The sequence below is a fragment of the Borostomias antarcticus genome (genome assembly GCF_949987555.1).
Source record: "Borostomias antarcticus genome assembly, chromosome: 20".
NCBI lineage: Eukaryota > Metazoa > Chordata > Actinopteri > Stomiiformes > Stomiidae > Borostomias > Borostomias antarcticus.
Genome location: NC_140253.1, coordinates 11,306,346 through 11,319,978, shown reverse-complemented (window position 1 = coordinate 11,319,978; position 13,633 = coordinate 11,306,346).

Genomic DNA, 13,633 nt, shown 5'->3' with positions numbered 1-13,633 from the left:
TTACTGGTTTCTCTGGTTGGAGTTTCAGCACTTCTAGGAGGAGGGAGGTCTTTCTCTCTGAGAGGTCTATTAGCCAGACTGCAGGAGCTGACTGGTAAACTGGCAGTAATGCTGGAAGGACACTCCTGCCTGATTGAGTCTCATAGTCCTTCACATGGGAGTACAGCTCCAGCAGGAAATCACTTTGATACAGCTTAGCAACACCAACATCTTCATCCCAGCCACAGAGAGGGAAAGTTGTGTAACTGCACACTGATGACAGCTGCTTCAGAGTCTCCTCTCCTGTCTGCTCCTCCACCTCTGCTGCTAGAGACAGGAGATCCACCAGGAACTTGATCTGCTTTGAGCTTTCAGACCAGTGTCGATCAAAACTGCCACAAACATGAGAAAATGACAATTGTACAATAATTTCATCTACTGTATGTAGGAAACATTTTTATGAAATACATCATGCATAACATCTGGCTACTCTCTTTCTTAAATGATGGCAAACCATGGTGACGATAAAAATACTCACCATATATAACATACTTTTAACTGCATCATACCTTTAGGACATGAGAACAGGAATAGAGGAAACAACCCTATTTGTTGAGAAAATCAAACATATTGTATCGTGAAGAAAACCAACTCACTCACCTGAGCTGTGAGATGTAGGGCAGACACTGAAGGAAACTCCTCACTTCACTCTCTTCATCTGAGCATTTCCACAACTCTACTGGTCTCTTCTTTGCTTGGAGCTTCAGCACTTCTAGGAGGAGGGAGGCCTTTCTCTCTGAGAGGTCTATTAGCCAGACTGTAAAACAAGAAATAAAAATATAAACATGCACATAACATTTGTTAATATGCTGTATAACCAGAATAAAATGTATCATATAGAGGAGAGATAGTAAGGTGTAATTATGTAGGAATAATTAAGCTAGGGAAATGTCAAGCTGCTTTGCCAATTTGCCACCACAGAACAGAGAGCACAAAATACTAAATGCTTCAACATAAAGCTTCATTAAAAGTCTCTCACCATGTACAGGAATCTCTGTCTCCAAACTGGGTTCACTAGTGTCTCCGTCCTCATAGACAGCAGAGACTCTGACTCTATAACAGGTATTTTGGTACACAGTGATGTAACAGTAACGCTCCTTTGTGAATATGGTAGACCAGCCCTCCAGTCCTGCCTCCTTATATTCCACTTTGTATTGAAGTACTGATGCCCCACCATCCAGAACAGCTTGAAGCTGGACCCAAGTGACCTTGGTTGTGTGTTTGGTGCGCCGCCACACAAGTGGACGTTCAGGTGAGAGCTTTGGCGTCTTCACTTCCATGACCTCGCTGAAGTCGCTCATGCCAAACTCGTCTATAACAGAGTATCTAATCTGGTACTGTGTGTCTGGTTTCAACCTTGTGACTGTGAAGGTGTCCTCAAAACCAGAGACTATGGCGTTCCATAGAAGACCACTAGCTGGGCTGACACCTGTGGTCTTGGTTCTGTACTCTACTCTGTACTTCAAAAGTTCTTCAGACGGAAGGAACCTCAAGGTGACACAGTTCGGCTTTATATCCTCGATGTGGGCTGGATCTGGTTTGGTGAACATCTTGTTTTTTTCTTCTTCTCGATATTTGCTTGATTCAGAAAAAATTCTGAGGCGGCAATATCTTTCCTGTAAAACAAAATACAGGTCATCAGAACACATTCTTCTCAGAGGGGTGTTTTCACACCTGAAACACACCTTTCACGTGCGTGTGTGTGCGTGCGTGCACGCGCCCGTGAGGGAATGTGAACAGCAAAAACTACCAGACTTTTTTGTGCGTGGCTGTAAGCCAGCGTACCATGGAGAGCAAATGTCGGGTTGTCTCTCTCTGTCCCTTCCCTTGTTGACCTGCAGTTCTATGTTGCTACCACAAGAGGCAGTGGTCCCAGAACATCAAAACAAAAGACTATAGCCTTATTTCCACTGTCGTGCCGAACCGATACCATGCTCAAACCACGCTGCTCCGGACTCGTGGGAACGGTTACAGTGTCTGTTTCCACCTCTCGGGCTGTTGCGTTCCACGGAATCTTGTTTGCGGAACTAACTTTCACATTTCTACTAAAGAACGGTTCTGCTTGACGCAGTACGGTTAGACAACCGTGCCATGGGAACGGTTCTGCGAGCGGTTCTGGGCCCAACCGGTCCCATGTGGAAACACCGTCGGAACGGTTAGCCTGCGTGCTCAGAACGGTTCGGCACGACAGTGGAAATAAGGCTTATGACACCATTGGATTTTAAGAGCTCCGGTGGCTTAGTGGTTAAGGAGCTTGTCTCCCATGCTGAATTTGCGAGTTCAAACCCCACAAAACTTGTGGTGTGGACAGTTCTTTGTCACTGGATGTTATAGAAGTGACATATGTAAAAATGCAGTTGGTTGTATGTCAGTTATTGAATTTATGTGCAGTAATTGAACATTTGAAAGACTCCTGTTTTGAAATTATACTTACAATATGTGTCTCAGTAATTACCCATTATATATAGACCCTTTTACTGTTGGTAAACAATTAAGTGTGCGCATTTTGGCAACAATGGAATGAACTACAGATGCCACCAGGTCCATCAATCAAATGCATCGATTCTATTGATCTGATGGTGCTATATCAGTTATTGAATTTATGTGGTAGAGCCACCACCCATAAATAAACGAGCGTGGGTCATATTTGTTTAGATCCCATGGGAACAAAACATTTTTTTTTTTTTTTCATCTTTAAAGAAATGTACATTTCTGTCTGTCTGTTTTGCAGAGGAATTAACTGTGTCAAACTGATTGTGCCACCACAAGACGAAGAACATCAAAGTCCCAGAACATCAAACACTATAGCTGTTTTTCCACTGTCGGGCCGAACGGTTACTAGGCAGTTTCGTTTGGCTCTGTTCTGTCCCGGACTTGTGAGAACCGTTACCATCTGTTTTTCCACTGTCGGGCCGCTCACAGTATGGAGGAGGATTTGGTTTATTTTGGACTATTTCCGTTTTTTCTTTTTATACGTCTACATGAGCACACAAACCGTACCTGGGGTGATGGTGTTGAAAGAAGCAGACAGAGAAGAAAGAGAGAGGAAGATAGTAGGCTGGAGGAGGACACAAATCAACGTTACACACTAACTACAAAAAGTAAACCTGTTGTGTTCTTGTAATTGAAATAGGTTTAGGTAGGCTACAGTAACGTTATATTACACAGGCTAGCAGCAGTGTTTCCCCTACGATACAGTTGCAGAATAAGACAGCCTAAGCTGGAAGGTGTGTATATGTCTATGGCTAACACAGCCAGACAAGGGATTTGAGGCACGTTCAAGTAACTAACTTTGGCCAATACGACTGGCTAACGGCTAGCAAAACCTAATGAAATGGTGAGTCCTGCTTTGCAGCTTCATGCATTTCAGATTGATCATGTTGGCAATGTGTGTGAATTTGCTGAATGTGAGAGATAAGGACCTGTTGTTGCATGTCGTTGACAAAAGCTTCCCCTTATTATGGTGTCAGAACGATGGCTGTACAGTAGCCCAGAGATGGTTAGCACTGGCAGGGCGATAAAAGGCGTTGTGGAGTTTGAGCACGAGTTGTCATACTCTTGTGATGGACTTCGTTTTGGTGTGGAATCATAGTTGTTTAAGTTTTGGTAGGAACAATTAAATTGTCCCAAGTGTTGCAAATTATTGGCACCCCTACCAGTGGCGATTGCTCCTATAAGCCAGGGTAAGCTTACCCATACAAATCCAAATAAAACTAGATTTTTGCGCCTTCTTTCAGTGAAAGAAGAAACACGAAAAATCGACTTTCAGACTGTTTTTGACTTAAATGTGTTTTGTATTCTGCCATATCGCTTCATTTTCATCCGTGTTTAGCATTTTGGTAGTGCTCGTCGCCCCCTACAGTCCTCATGAAAATACAGTCCACGTTAGGGTCCGTTAACACCGGTCTTACTAACGCGTTATTCACTAAACATTGTAGGCCAGGTAAAATGATTCTAGCTTACGGAAGGCAAGACCAAATTAATTGGATTTCAAAGATTTTAAAGTCTCACTAAATGAGAAAATCTAATTGTTTTAAACACACCACCATATCCCTTTTCTACAAGGTCTCAAGTATATCTGTGGGCATTTTCAAATATTCTTACTGTAGCATTTTCAAATAATTGGATTTCAAAGATTTTAAAGTCTCATTAAAATGAGAAAATCAAATTGTTTTCAACACACACCACCATATCCTTTTCCCACAAGGCCTCAAGTATATCTTTGAGCATTTTCAAATATTTTTACTGTAGCATTTTTAATTAATTGGATTTCAAATATTTTAAAGTCTCATTAAAATGAGAAAATCAAATTGTTTTCAGCACACACCACCATATCCCTTTTCTACAATGTCTCAAGTATATCTGAGCATTTTCAAATATTTTTACTGTAGCATTTTTAATTAATTGCATTTCAAAGATTTTAAAGTCTCATTAAATGAGAAAATCAAATTGTTTTCAACACACACCACCATATCCCTTTTCTACAAGGTCTCAAGTATATCTGTGAGCATTTTCAAATATATTTACTGTAGCATTTTTAATTAATACAATGTCAAAGATTTTAAAGTCTCACTAAATGAGAAAATCAAATTGTTTTCAGCACACACCACCATATCCCTTCTCTACAAGGCCTCCAGTAAAACAATTAGATTTTCTCATTTAGTGAGACTTTAAAATCTTTGAAATCCAATTAATTAAAAATGCTACAGTAAGAATATTTGAAAATGCTCAGATATACTTGAGAACCGATTTGTGGACGCAATTAAAATGCCCAAAAAGCAATTCATCCAGATACAATGTATCTGGATGAATGGATGAATTCTCATTTTTCCTGCCTCCTGTGTCATGTCATACTTGTGTCCAGTTTTCAACCCAGCATTAACGCGGGAAAACGAATCAAATCCAATCAAACTTCATTTGTATAGCGCATTTCATACACAGAGGCAACACAATGCACTTTATAGAGAGCAATGGGGGGATGGACATAGATTCTACCCCTACATTTTCCAGAGGGACGCATAAAAACAGTTCACCCAGGGGCCGGACCAGAGTTCGATTCAACCAAACTAAACAAGGCAGGTGTTAAAGTGTCCTAGTCAGATTGTCGCCATGCCCAATAAACATAGCCCCCCAGCATCTAGAGTAGACGGGACAATAAATAATTTCCCATTAAGAATAACACTCACCTGCGTCTCAACATTGATGACAGTATGGCCTCTGTGGTCTTGAAATGCACATTCAAGACAAATCAAAGCATGGTCTGTCTTACAGAAGACCTCCAGAGCTCTGTGGTGCAGCTGGCAGAGTTTGTCCTCCAGGTGTCCTGTCACCTCCACCAGAGGGTGTCTCTGTAGAGCTGCTACGGTGTAGTGCTGCCTGACGTGGGTCTCACAGTAGGAGACAGTGCAGGTCAGGCAGGACTTCACAGCTTTCAGCTTCTTCTCAGGACAGAGATCGCAGGCCACGTCTCCAGGTCCAGCATAGAAACGGTGCGGAAGAGCAGGAGCCTTGAACCCTGCCTGCTGGACTTTCTGGATCACCTTTGCCAGGGCTGAGTTTGTGCAGAGAGCAGGGCGGGTTCTGGATCTCTTCCTGCATTGGGGACAGGGATATCCCTCGGCCTTCTCTGTCTTGCTCCAGTGAGTCTCAATGCAGCGCCTGCAATAGCTGTGCCCACAGGGGATGGAGACTGGATCTCTGAGCACCTCAGTACACAACGAACATCTGAGGTGATCCTCTGTCAGCAGGCTGGTTGTCAGATCTCTGTGCAGAGTGAACTGATGTGTTAGGAGGCCTGAAGCTATGTTATGAATACCAGTTCAACCACATAAAATATTTGAATTCCCTAATATCTATCCCTAATCAGAGGTATGAATGTCAATGCTGACCTCCCCCCATCCTTATATGTGTCTTGAAAGTAGCACAAGGTAAATACATGCCTTCATACATAGATGTGGTCTTTGCTTATCTGATCTCAGCTATTAGGAGTTTATATTGGGCATGGGCATCACCCCTTGGTTCCATTGTGGGCAAGAACAATCTTTGACATGCATATTTTTCACTTGTGTGGCATTTTTAAACTGGGAAGTGATGAGCAAAATATATATTTTACCAGTCCCTAAATATGATGCTTACCTGAGAAAATTAAAATGTGAAATTGTGAAAAATAATTTGTATAAACACACCCTCTCTCTCTCTCTCTAACACACACACACATACTTGCAGAAAAAGATGGCTGTGGAATAGTGTGCAAGTCACTTGTGCAGCTATAACATTGTTAGGTTAACTAGCTCCCTAATGGTCCACACTCTCTGTCTCTCTCACACACACAAACCTGTGATCTCCATTTCCAAATGTTATTGGTCGATCCATGGTCACTTTTCATAGAGAGATACAGTAGCTTGGAGCAGGAGAGGCTGTTTCCTGTGGCCTGTCAGTCAAAATAGAAAAATATTCAGGTTAAAGCTTTGTTCTACGAGCCTGCTATGAGCTAACAGGGAGGGACAATTCAGTCTGCCAGGGTACATTCAGTCTGCTTCACACTCATGGTTTGTCTAGCAGAGCCAAACAGGGTCTATAAAGACACAGTTTTCACAGACGAACTCATTCACTGATCCCTCTAGATTTATCATTGCAACATAGAGCTGTTTCAAATATTATGAAAATCTTACATAGTATAGCTATAAATATGTATTTACACCATAGCAGAGCAGCACAAACACAGAACCCTATCTGTGTGGAAAAGAGAAATATTCAATGGAATATCTTGTGATTAAAAGTGCCAACATCTAGGTTAGCTCTCTTTTCCTGTTTCTAACTCAAGTCTTTCACACACACACTCACTGACACATTCAAACATTCACACACACAAACACATACACATCAAAGAATGTTAAATGAAGACCTATTAAACACAACCCTGTAATCTCCATTTCCAAACATTATTGGTCGATCCATGGAGCGGTCACTATTAATGGAGAGACAGCTTGGAGAGACAGCTTGAAGCTGTTTCCAAATATTATTTTAATTCCAGATATCCATAATGACAGAGGCAACCAGTTAATATTTAATATCTATACAGTACATACCAACATTGGTAATTGAATTGATAGGGACATTCCACTCAATGCAATATGCCTGTGGAATACAGTGCACATGACACTTATTCAACTATAACATTAACGCTAGGTTAACTAGCTCCATAATGTTACACAATCTCTCTTTGTCTCTCTCTCACACACAAACCAGTGATCTCTGTTGAAGAGAAGGCTATTAGCTGAATGATTTCAAGGTGATGGCTTATTATGTGAAGTCCCTACCACGGCTTATAGAACCTCATCACCTTCTGCTTCCACTCACCACCAGGTTTTATTGTTATCCGTGGCTCATGAATCTAATATGTTATTGCTTAAACTACCATCACATGACTCAATCAGTTCACAGCCTCTCTTAAGAATGCATCTCCCAATTCTTCCAAAATGTATGTATGCCCCTAATGCGCTCTCCTCTGTGAGAGTGGTGCCACTTGATTTAGGTCTCTGTCTTTGCTCACAGATCAGAGGGTTACTCGTTTGCACACACACACACACACACACACACACACACACACACACACACACACACACACACACACACACACACACACACACACACACACACACACACACACACACACACACACACATTCAGGGCCCAGGCCAGGTCTCCCCTAACCTGCCTGGGCGGAATAGAGCTCCGTGCTCTGCTGTAAAACCTTTTAGATAAATCTCGATTTTAATTCAATGATTCAAACAAGATATATTTAATACTCACCAAACCAATAAAGGCAAGAAGAAAATATCTGGTGTCAAAATATCTATAGAATCTTTATAAAAACTTGGTGAGGTCATACAAATAATCCAGTTACATGGAAAAATACAAGTTACAAGAATAACATAAAAAGAGAATAGATTCTAAGGTCTCCAGAAGTTGACTTCTCCGACGCCGCAGTCCCGTCTCTCCTCCCGTTTGCCGTTTTGAATCCAAACTGGGAGGGCAGGGGCTGACTTTGGATGACCAGTTCTTCCCTCCTCCCTGGCAGGTTCAACAATCCCGCCATTCAAAAGCTTATCTCTCTCTCTCACTCAAAGTAGAACATCACAGAATAAATGTCTAATTAACAGATTATCAAATGTCCTACTTTAAGCATTACCTATATACCTAAACAGTTGTTGATACGTGGATACATTCTCCAATTGTTACATTGCCATAAAGACAATGTAACAATTGGTGAATGTATCCATGTATCAACTGTTTAAGTATATAGGTAATGCTTAAAGTAGGACATTTGATAAACTGTTATACACATATGCACACGTATACAGGGTTACATGGTTGATCTTGACTAAGAACAGATATATGACTTATAAATGTCTACTTCTACTTTAAGTGATTACATTTCCAATAAATGATATACAACTCTAAGCATTGTTACTAATTGATTACATCTTCTACTTTTAACGTCTGTTACTGAGAAACCCCCACCGGAGCAGAACTGGAGCTGGAGACCTGTGGGAGGGGGAGGGGGGGGGGGAGCTGCCCCTGAGCTGTTGAGGCAAGCTGAGACAAGGATTGTTCTTGGGCCTGCAGCGTGTGCCTGATTTCCTCTCTATCTCTCACTATTTTGTTCATTCTCACTCGCATTCTCTCCAGTTTGGATTGATGTGTATCAAGTTGGCTAAGAAGGACGGTACACCACTGTAAGCGTTCTTATGAGTCTCTTGGAAAACAAGCGGTTTTCCTCTATGCCTTTCTTATGTCGACTAGAGACCATCCTCCACTCTCTTCTTCCATAATGTTAGGCTATTTTCTGTCAGAATCTCGTCCTGTAGTGGATTCTTTTGAATGGTACCATGTATGGGCATTTCCGCTTTAAGAAATGAACTCATCTCATTAAAATCAAACGTGGAAAAGTCTGTGTCTCCCACTCCTCGATACCCAATTAATGTTATCTGCCCTGCACCCAGCTGTGTCCTTGGAGAGAGGAAACTGCCTAACACACACAATACGCTCTCACAGGCCAGGAGCAGGGGGGTCAAGGAGAAGGGTATCTCTGCAGGCCCGGAGACTTCGAGGGGGCGGGTCAACTGTCAATCAATTTTTACTTTGGCCAATCAGAGGCACACCTGATTAATCTCTTCCATCCAATAGTACAGGACAGGAAATAAATATGCCTGTAGAATTTCAGGAAGTAGTGGAGCTTGTGCAAAGAGCCCATTGTCAGACAGTACTTCAGGAACAGTGCAAATCACACAAGTCAACAGCTGCCACGTTGCATGTCTGTGACTGATAAATTGTCAAAGACGTGTAAATGGTTGAAATTCATGTTGAAATGAAGTCCCCTCTTTTCCATTGCAACTATAGCAGAGGCCGTTTTTCACATAACAATTGACCATGTGTTTGCTTTCTTCACTGACAGAGAGAGAGGGAGAAAGAGAGAGGGAGACGCTGAAAAGATTTCATCAAACAAAGCTCAGCTTTGGAAAGCGAACTGTTGAGGACAAGATAAAAAAGAAAGGTGATGATGGTGGTACACTGCCTACTCTTTACTATACATGATGGGAAAAAGCACATTGACGGGATAAATTGTATGTCTGTCTATAGATAAACAAATAGACAGGTAGGTAGGTGTGTATAAATATACACAGTATGCATGATTATGTTCTGTTAAAAATATATAATTTGTTGACAGGAAATCAAGAGGTACAAGAGAGTGGAAGAGAGGGGACAGGAGGAGAGGACATGGAGATGAGAGGTGAGATACCTGATGTTAGCCAAAGAGACACTACATTAATTAGATCCTGGCAAGTTTAAAAAAAAAAAAAAAAAGTGGATGGATGGGTGGGTGGGGGTGTGTGTGTTTATAGCTTATGTTTATGTTCTGTTAATTTATGGACAGGAGATGAACATGGACACTACAGTGGAGCAGAGATGACAGGAGGAGACCAACATGGACATCAGAGTGGAGGAGGCCAGGCTGGGAGAAGGTGACATGAGGAGCTAGTCTCATGTTTCTAATAGATGGTGTGTTCTCATCAACATTCACTTAAGTTGTGTCCTCTCTGGATGACCTCCACTGCTCTCAGTTAAAGATGATATTAATCCAATATGATGTGTGTTGTTCTTTATAGATCTAGCCTCTTCATTTTGCTCTCAAAGTGCACCAGATTGAAGCACCACAACTAAATGACCTCGGTATTACAAAAATCCTGCGTACGGCCCTGGTCCTGAATGTTTCAGAGGGCAGATGATAACCTCCTTCTAAGCAAGGAGCAGGTGTTCATAACTCTGTCTGCATCACTACACTGAGGTGACATTTTGGTTGTACCGTCTGATCACAACACTAAGAGTTCTAATCTATTTTTTAAACTATCTGTCTACATGTCTGTCTGTCTATCTATCTCTATCTTTCATTGTTTATTGTATCCGAGGCTTCACGTTTGGTGATGGGACCTCAGTGGGTGAGAACAGACATGCTGAATAGACATAAAGATCTAGGCATGGGCAGCATCTTTCCATCCATTTAAAAATAAATATGTATTATTTTATGCCAACCTACATTCAGTCTAGCCCTAACCCTAACCTCTTAGAGTGCAAGAAGTGTCGGCCAGCTGTGTCGTGTGTGTGTGTCTCCATTCTCAGCGTCAGTACATCCAGTTTGATGGTTCACCTGGGCCAGCAGACTAAGCAGAGCCTCGACCCAAACAGGGTGTCCTGAATGGTCTCCCAGGTCCGCCTTGTACAACTGAACTGTCAGCCCAGTGTTTCAGTGTGGTCTACAAGCTATTCAATAAAACCTGGAGAAAATGATCTGTATCTTGTCTTTACACTTACAGCACACATGCTGCACAAATGATAACCTTAATTGTATGACACTTGTTTTGTCAAATGCACAAGGGTATCTTTAACTTGGCTAGACTGTGGATGTGGTGACTAGTCCAGGCCAGTCAGCATGGTATAAGCTGCATACAGGTGAGCGGAAGCTGAAACGCTTGTTCCTTGGCTAGGACCAAGGCAGCTTGCCAGCAGGGTCAGGCCTGTGCCGGGAGGTCAGTAGCCTACATTAGAACCCCCTTAGGCAGGCTGTATGTATCCTAGGTTCTCAAACTTATATTTGTGGTATAGAAAGGTAGAACTTGCTTGGTTGGTTATGCAAGTGTGTGTGTGTGTGGTACTGTTGATTTTCCTCCACACTCCTCTCTCAGCCATATGTTTCCCCTATGTGGATCTGAAAACAGTGATGGGGATTAAATTAGGTTGCTAAGAGAACTGCTAGTCACCAGAAGCATTCAAGAACATAACCCGTGCTGGAATACTAGTGTATGAACAGATCAATACAAGTAGAGCACATCTACTGACTGGCTGGCTGAATGACTGGAAGACTGACCTGGGACCTCCACTGAGGGCATCCCAGTCCTGGCTATGGATCAGTAGTGATGCTCCCCTGCCCCTGGGCTAGTGTAGACCATTGCTAGCCTCTACCCACAAGCCTCCATTACATTGATCATAGGCCTACTAAGAGAATGTTAAGGCTTTTATCAGGGAGGTTGATAGATTAAGTCTTTCAAGCTACATGATTTGCATTAAAAAATATAATCTCTCACACACAGTCAAGTAATCCAGTCAATCTAACTCCATAACAAATTGCATTAGGCCTACGTAACTAGCAAGCTAACTAGCAAACGAAGTCAATGTAGATAGCTAGCTACGTAACTAGCAAACGAAGTCAATGTAAATAGCTAGCTAACTAGCTAGCGTCATTTCCACCACGTCCCTTCTCCTAAGAGAAAGGCGATTCGCCAAATAAAAAGTGATTGACAACCGTTTCAGGCGAAATTAGTTTTTGATTGACAAGACAATTGTCAGCCTCTGATTGGCCAAAGTAGAAATTGATTGACAGTTAACCCGCCCCCTCGAAGTCTCCGGGCCTGGGGCCTCATTTATAAACGTTGCGTAAGTACAAAAGCGTGCGTAACCCATGCTGAGCAACTTTCTACGCAACTTTCGGTATTTATAAAAAATGAGCTGAGCGACGTTGTGGGCACGTTGGACCTGTACGTTGCAGCAACTTGTGTGCAGATACCGCGTTTGCGTTGCATGCACGTTTAACTTGACGTTGAGTGGAACATACAAACGTCTAAATTGCACGTTGCTACAACATTGCTGCAACCGGATTGTGTTAGTAGGGTTTGACTGGCACCTTTAGGTGGCTGGAGGAACATTAACGCAAGCTAGCGTCGTCTCGGTTCAGCCAGCCAAAAAGACGGTCGCTCAATCAGTCAGTCAGGGCAGCGCCTCTGATTCGCATGCTGTAGGCTATCGCGCTTGTGGTGTGGGCCGTCTCCTTGACTAATGGTGCGTTCGTTTATAACTGGGAGGTGGCAAATTGCGACTGCTACTAGGAATGATTAAATAAAACACCGCATGAACTCGCACTTCCTCGTCGCAAATTCGGATATGTTTCTCAGTCCCCAGTTGCTCGAATGCACTAGATATAACTAGGAAACTGTGATATAGTGGTATATAGATATAACTAGGTAACTGTGATATAATGGTATATAGATATAACTAGGTAACTGTGATATAATGGTATATAGATATAACTAGGTAACTGTGATATAATGGTATATAGCTCGAATGCACACAGGTCGGAGGTAGGTATTTTGCCACTTGCGACTTGCCACCTCCGACCACAAACGAACGCACCATAATGATGCTTGCTCGACTGACACACAGTGCGTAGGCTAAGCTACGTAGATCGAGGCTTCGCTTCGGCTCAAACATAGGCTAGGCTACTGGGTGTAGCTCCGCGTCGTGTTTCTGTGTTTTTTAGATAACGTTACATATTTATCACACTTCAACTATAGGCAATTTTTTACTTGTCCGATCAGACAACTGCATGAGGCACTTGCCCGAACAGAGTTTACTGGTCCGGGGGAAGCTATAGGCTAGTCTACCTGACTGCTCTCACTTCATTTCACCTCACTCGTCCTCCCGGCTTCAACACGGAAAAAACCGCTCACGTTACATGCAGTACAACATATGTTGTATATATGATATATATGTCGCAATGTACAGCCCTGGCTCTACCACTTGAGCCACACTCACCCTACTTGCCTTCCTGTGTCCATTGAGTATGCTGTATTCAAAGGTCTTGCCAAACTGATGTAGTTTAAATAATATTAAATACCATTTGATATAAGCAGATCAGGGTTTGAATCCCTTCATAGCACACACAGTACTGTATCTGTACTTTAACCATCTGAGCTCTTCCACTGTGCTCTCAAACATCATCCCAGATAACGTTAAATTATTATTGGGAAAGCAAGATTTGAATTCTTATTACAATATGCACAACACAGATTTCCACATGCCACCATTTCCACATACCCCTCAAGACTGGCAGTTACAGTGAAATTCAGACAGAAGGAAGATTTCTGCTCTTTTTAGAGCCATTGTGCTACTTCATCACACATTAAGCGTTTTTCATTTTTGTTACATCATATTTGGTTGATTCAAAGCACATCGGAATGAACTATTGATCACTTACATGAGA